Genomic DNA, 7,665 nt, shown 5'->3' with positions numbered 1-7,665 from the left:
TAAGTTTTCTTCTTAATACTGCTTTCATTGCATCCCATAGTTTCAGTTTGGTGCGCTCTCATTTTCATTAAATTTTGAAAATCCTTAAGATTTTATTTATTTCTTCCTTGAACATGGTATTGTTGTGTAGTGCATTGTTTATGTGTATGTGGTCTTTTTGATTTGTTTTTGTTTTTGAAGAGGAGCCTTCGTCCATGGTTATTTGAAAGGGTGCATGGAATCATGTCAATTTTTTTTTCTTATTCTTTTTCTTTTTTTTTTTTTTATACTAACTGTAGGTGCTCTTGTATTTGGAGCACAGTTCTTCACCTTGATAGAACTTTTCCTCTGATTAGTCAAAATTGTCCTTCCTTAACAATGTTGGTAACTTTTCTTGAAAATTTATCTTATTTGGTATTAGAATAGCCACTCTAGATTGTTTCTTAGTACCATTTTTCCTTGAAATTTCTTCCTAACCTTTTACTCTGAGGTACTATTTGTGTTTGTTCCTGACAGGAGTTTCCGGTATGCAGCAAAATGTTGGACTCGGATTGTGTGTACATTCTTATAATCTATGTCTCTTTATTGGGGAAATGAATCCAATGATGCTAAGAGATATCAAAGAACCATTATTGGTCCCTGTTATTTTTATTGTTAGAAGTAGAATTATGTTTGTGTGGTTTTCTTCTTTAGGGTTTTCACAAGTGATAGAAAAACACAAGGATTTGGGGGACTCTGAGACTTTTGCAAAAAGCCTCATTTGTATAATGTAAGACACTAAAAACATAGAAATGGTTAAAGTGTAACTCATAGACTTTCCAGTCATTACTAAGCTCTGAGACTCAGCCTGTGCATGACAAATAAAAACAGTGGCCTAGAATAAATCTCAAAAAACCCAGAATGTACTGACTGATTGCCACCTATCTAGAAAGACCTTCATAGGTTCCTGATGCATGGCATATTCAGTTCATGCTATAATAACACAATTCTGAGAAACAAAACAGGGACACAACTCTTAAAAATTTGGAATGTATAAACAAAGTTCTAAACATGTAAAAGCACCGATTTAGTGGACAGGTTAAGCTATACAGTCCAAGCTGAGTATACCTCTTTTGCTATACTTTCTTTGTTTTGAATATTTGGTATTTTGACTATTTTATGTCAGAGGGAATTTTATTTATCTGGTCTAATCTATTTGGAGTTTTGTAGATTTCTTGTATGTTCATGGTCATCTCTTCCTTTAGGTTAGTGAATTAGCCTCTAAATTTTGTTCAAGATATTTAGTGACACTTTTATTTGAGAGTCTATATTTTCTTCTACAACTATTATACTTTGGTTGACTCTTCTTATTGTGTCCTGGAATTACTAGATGCATTAAGATAATGCTTTTAGATTTTTGCATTATCTCTGACTGATGTGCCAATGTTTACTGTGGTATCTTTTGCCCCTGAGAAACTCTCTTCCATCTCTTGCATTCCGTTGGTAATGCTTGTGTCTACGACTTCTAATCTCTTTCTGAGGTTTTTTATCTCCAGGGTTGTTTCTTTTTGTGATTATTTTTTTTCTATTTTTGTTTCTAATTCCTTCACCTGTGTGGTTGTATTTTTCTGTAGCTCTTTAACTGATTTTTCTTTTCCTCTTTAAGGTCTTCTATGTGTTTAATGGTTCTCATGTGTTTCTTCAACTTGTTTACTGGTTCTCATGTAATTTATGTGCCTCTAGAAGACCTTCATCATCTTTATCATGCAGTTTGTTTTTATGTCCAAATCTTGCTTTTCTGGTGTGTTGGGCTGTCTCTTCCTTGTTTCTGTCATTTTCAGGTTGTGTTTGATTCCCTTGCTTAGTTACTAGCACTACACTCTTAACATCTTGTTATCTGTGATGCCAGGTTTTCTTATTGTCTCTGAATTGTGTGTGTGTGTGTGTGTGTGTGTGTGTGTGTGTGTGAATGTGAGTGGTCCCTTCAAACTACTCCACATTAGAGAGGTAATCAAAATTTTGAAGCACAAAAAGTATATAGTCCTATTGAACCAACTGATATCAGTACACATTGATTTGTTTTCATTACGTTTTGTATATATCAACTAATCAGTAATATTTATGAGTGACAAATTTATTTTCAAGCATTTTTGTATACTTTTTGCATGTTTGTTTGTCCTGAAGTATATCTATAAGCTCTCTAGACACCAGTACATGTTAGATTGCCTCTAAATAATTGTATTACAATTTTAATGGAAATTATTTTGAATCTGTAAATTGCTTTTGGTAAGATAGTTAATTAACTATGTTAATCCTGCTCAGTCGGGATCATGGTAGATCTTTGCATCTTCTGATATCTTCCCCAGTTTCTTTATAGACATGAAGTTCCTGTTATATAGGTCTTTGACTTGCTGGGTTAAAGTCATATGAGAAATTTTTTTTTGGATTTTTGCGTATTATAAGAGAATTATCACCTTAAATTCTGTCTTAGCATATCATTTGCACAAATGAAGCCTACTGATTTTTCTTTTATTAATTTTTTGTGCAAGCATCTTGCTGAATGAGTTCATCAGCTGTGGAAGTTTTCTGATAGAACTTGGAGGTCTGCTATTTATACTTTCAAGTCATCTGTGAACAATAATACTGTGCCTACTTTGTTCCAAATTGAATCCCTTAGATATTCTCATGTTGTCTTACTGCCCTTGTTAGAAGGTCAAGTTTGTCTTGCCTACATATTGTGCAGAGATAAAGATGGAACAGACAGTGAGGAAACAGCCCTCCAATGATTATCCCAAATAGAGATACATTTCATGGGAGAGAGTCCACACTAGACCATATTAATGATACTTGGCTATTCTTCTATGCTTGCATGTAGGAACCTAGCATTATTGTCTCCTGAGTCTTCATCCAGTAGAGTATAGAAACAGACTGACAAACATTATGTGGAGCCCAGGAAGCATTCTGGAAGTTAAACAGGTGCTATCTCAGTCTCTGTTCATTGATATTGGTAATCTTTTCTTCTTCCTGGCCTCCCTGGTTAGGCCTCAGCAGGAGAGGATATGACTAGACCTGCTGGGAATAGATGATCCAGGGTGGGGTGATACCCAGTGGACTCTGTTTCATTGAGGAGATAAGGAGGTAGTAATTAACATAAGGGTGAGAACCAATACAACAAAATAGCATGTGTTCCGTGTTTTAAATGTTTTTCACTATTGCAATAAAAAACACTCACTACCTGAGCTATCATATTTCCTGGGGAGACATAATATTCATAATATTTATGCCTACTAATCTCAGATAAGAATCATGGTATATATATATATATATATATATATATATATATATATATATATATATGTGTGTGTGTGTGTGTGTGTGTGTGTGTGTGTGTGTGTGTGTGTTTGAAGAGCTAGAAAGAGAGAGATTGAGAGATAGAGAGAGAGAGAGAGGTATGTAGGAAGGGAGGTAGGGAGGGAGGGTTCGAGGTAGGTAGGGAAGGAAGTGGAGAGAGAGAGAACTAAATTCCAACTTGGTGAATCAGTAAGTTTTATGGAGGTTATTTTCACAAAAACAGATGACGTGTTACAGGGGCAAAAATTACACAAAAGCAGCTTTATCTCCAATGTCCACCTCATCATTGGTGATAAGTCACTAGAGGTAGAAACCTGAAGAAAATTGACAGCACAACAATTGTATAGTGCCTTTTTCAAGTGACTAAGCTAATATAAACCTCTCCCAGGCATGGAGGTTTGAGCTGCAAAGGAAGAGTGGCATAATGGATATAATGAGTGGTTTGTGCTTATTCGGGGTATTCTTGGATGTATTATTAGTCGTTTCCCTTCCTACCTAATATTCCTGAAGATTACTGAATGATGGAATGTTTTAGTCTCAGAGGAAACCACTGACCTTGGCAGCTCAAAACCATTATGTCTTACTCTCTTGGTTGTATCAGAATTCTACCATAGTATCTGAATTTATATTACTTCATTTTAATTTTCTTATGTTCAAACTGTAAGTAATGATTCTACCTGTTGTGAAAGCCCCTTACATATTTATTGGCCTAGTAAATGAATATGTTCCCTTCAACTTGTGTTTCATTTATAAATTTATAAAGCAGTTTATAAAAAGTGAGTGTAAATCTCGTTAGAACAAATTTTATACAAGATAGTTCATAACACTTGAGCATCTAAAATAATAGACCCAGAAGTTAAACCAAGATTTTGGTATAGTACCATATCCTAACATATGCTCTACAACTCTATTAGGACCTAGAGACATTGCTGTGATGATGTCAAAATGGGGACTGATTGTTCTATAAAGTAATATCATGAAAATTTATTCCTGTGACTGATGGATACCATAGAGGAGCAAAAGAAGTGGCTAAAATATAGTGCAAAGATCATATTGACAACCTAATGTATGTCCAAGAAAATATGAGAAAAATAAGAACTGTCATTATTCTAAATTTTTACATCTCTAGAAATCCAACATCATGACATATGTATAAGAGGAGTAGACACTAATGTGTATGAATGAGACAGAATTTGTGGACAGTAGTGACTAGGGTTGAAATAAGAAGAGTTGAGACAGGAATATGTGCAAGAAGTCTATTGTAAAAAAGAGTTACTTTATATTCAAGGACTTGCAGATTGTGTTACTGTTAAAACAATCTTTTCTAGAAAGGCTGGATCATTACAAAGACAAACCTAGGTGCACAACTAATATTGATTAGAAAGGCCAATAAATCACACAATTTTAAAGTATCAAAAAAAGTCACAGAGTTTAAAAACTAGTGTTTTTAGTCATTTTATTTGAGATGCAATTCATAAAAACAAGTTTGAGGGAGGAGGAAAGGGGAGTAAAGGGGAGGATATAAGGTTAGAAATGTAAATGTTCAGAATATCCAATAAAATTTTAAAAATGTCAAACATAACAAATTTTTTTTCTTAAAAAATTTTATTAAATTGCAAAGCAGAACTTGAACACAAATTTAAATATCAGTAACAAGGTCACAAAACAGTTGCAAAATGTCTGTAATGGGAGGATTATATATCCTTATAACTAAGTCACCCATCCATGCCTACATTAGTACATTAGATAAATCTTCAAGTCAGCAGCCCATCGAAGAGCTAGAAGTTCCATTATTGGATCTTTCCTGTTACAAAAACTTGCTAATATTTTGGGTATCAGATCTTTATCAAATGGAAACTACAAACTAAACTTTTAAAATTTGTTAAAGAATGATTAAAATACTGTAACTAATTTGGTTTCAAAAACTCTGGGTATACAACTGAGATAAAACACTAAGATTTATACTTATCGCATTGACAAAACTCTTTTATATTTACGATTTTGGTATTAATATACTCTCAATTAAATTTCCAAAAGTCCATCTCATCATACAAATAAACATTGAGACCAACCTTTCACTGGTCTCATAATCCACTCACATTAGACTAAATTCACTTTTATTCATGTCCCAAATTTGCACCTTTGGGGCAGATATAGCACACATTTATAGGGAAAATATAGGGAGTTGGTTATTCCTTTTTATCCAGTTTTCATTCCTATTTCTATCTTTCTTCATGTCTTTTTTTCTTTTCCTTTTTTTCTACTTCTCACACACCAGCATCTCTATCTTTACAACACCAAATGGATTATTTCATGTAATAGAGAGATTTTGTTTAAGATTTACTCCATTTATAATTTATTTTCTAAATAAACACAGATAGAAGAACAAATGTTAGAATTTTTACATAAATGTATAAGAATACATTTTAGTAAGTGCTTTGCATTTTTTTTAAGTTTTGATATTCTGCATTAATGTCCGAATAGTTACAATGAGCAAAAAGTACATGTAAATCAGGATGTAACCCAGAAGTAGTCAAAGTTTTCTTGGTGTGTGAGGATTGAGTATAATGTTTTATTTTTTTTTTCTTGAATTTCACAGTCTGAGATTTTTCTGGGGTAGGCTGAGCTTTCTGGGGTTAGTATCCCATTATCAATGACTGCATATTATGTCTGTTCTTTTGAGACTGGGTTATCTCACTCAGGATGCTATTCTCTAGATGCAACCATTTTCTTAAGAATTTGGTTAAGTCATTGTTTCTGATAGCTGAGTAGTACTTCATTGATTAAATGTACCACAATTTTTGTATCCATTCATCTACTGAAGGGCATCTGGGTTCTTTCCAGCTTCTGGCTAACATAAATAGTGCTGCTATGAACATTGTGGTGCATGCGTCTTTGTTGTATATTGGAGTGTCTCTGGGGTATATGCCCAGAAGTGGAATAGCTGGATTTTCAGGTAGTACCATGTCCAGTTTTCTGAGGAATCGCCTGTCTGATTTCCAGAGTTGTTTTATCAGTTTACAACCCTACCAACAGTGGAAAAGTGTTCCTCTTTCTGCACAGCCTCTCCTGCATCTGTTGTCATCTGAGTTTTGGATCTTGGCCAATCTGACTGGTGTGATGTGGAATCACAGGGTTGTTATGATTTGCATTTGCCTGATGGCTATGGATGTCCAGCACTTCCTAGATGTTTCTCAGTTATTGGATTTTCCTCAATTGAAAACATTTTGTTTAGCTCTGTACTACATTTTTAATAGGGTTGTTGGATTTACTGGTGTCTAGCTTTTTCTGTTCTTTTTATACCTTGGATATTAGGCCTCTATCTGATGTGGAGTTGGTTATGATCTTTTCCCATTCTGTTGGCTGCAGTTTTGTTTTCTTGACACTGTCCTAAGCCTTACAGAAACTTGCAATCTCATTAAGTTTCATTTGTTAATCTTTGACCTAAGAGCAGGGGCCATTGTTGTTTTGTTCAGAAAATTATTTTCCTATGCCTAAGTATTCTAAGTTTTTCCCTATTTTCTCATCTAATAGTTTCAGTTTATCTGGTTTAATGTGGATATATTTGATCTACTTACACTTAAGCTTTGTACAAAGAGATAAGAAAGGGTCTATTTTCATTCTTCTGCATGCTGAGTGCCAGTTGGACGAATACCATTTGTTGAATAGGCTGTCATTTTTCCATTGAATATTTACAGGTCCTTGGTCAAAATTCAGGTGACCCTATATATGGGGCCTCATTACGGGGTGTTCTATTCTATTCCATTGATCCATGTGCCTATTTCTGTACCAGTCCCACACAGTTTTCATCAGAATTGCCTTGTACTATAGCTTGAGGTCAGGGATAGAGATTCTCGAAGATGTTTACTTGTTTTTGAGGATGGATTTCGCTTTTCTAAGTCTTTTGTTATTCCAGGTGAAATCACACATTTCTCTTTCCAATTCAATGAAGAACTACATTAGAATTTTGATGGGGATATCATTGAATCTGTAGATTGCTTTGGGTAAGATGGTCATTTTTAGAATGTTGATCCTTCCATTCCATGAGCATGGGAGATCTTTCCATTGTCTGAGACTTTCCTTGATATCCTTCTTTAGAGGTTTGGAGTTCTTGTCATACAGGTCCTTCACTTATTTATTTGGAGGCACACCAAGGTATTTTATTATTTTTGTGAGTATTGTAGAGGATATCTTTTTCCTAATTTCTTTCTCCACATGATTGTCCTTTGAATACAGGAAGGCTACTGATTTGTTTGAAGTAATTTAATATTCAGCCACTTTGCTGAATGTTTATCAGCCGTAGTAGTTCTCTGGTGGAATTTGTGGGATCACTTACATAAACTATCATGTCATCTG

The sequence above is a fragment of the Micromys minutus genome (assembly GCF_963924665.1).
Source record: "Micromys minutus genome assembly, chromosome: X".
In the NCBI taxonomy this organism is placed as follows: Eukaryota; Metazoa; Chordata; class Mammalia; order Rodentia; family Muridae; genus Micromys; species Micromys minutus.
This window is presented reverse-complemented; position numbering follows the sequence as displayed.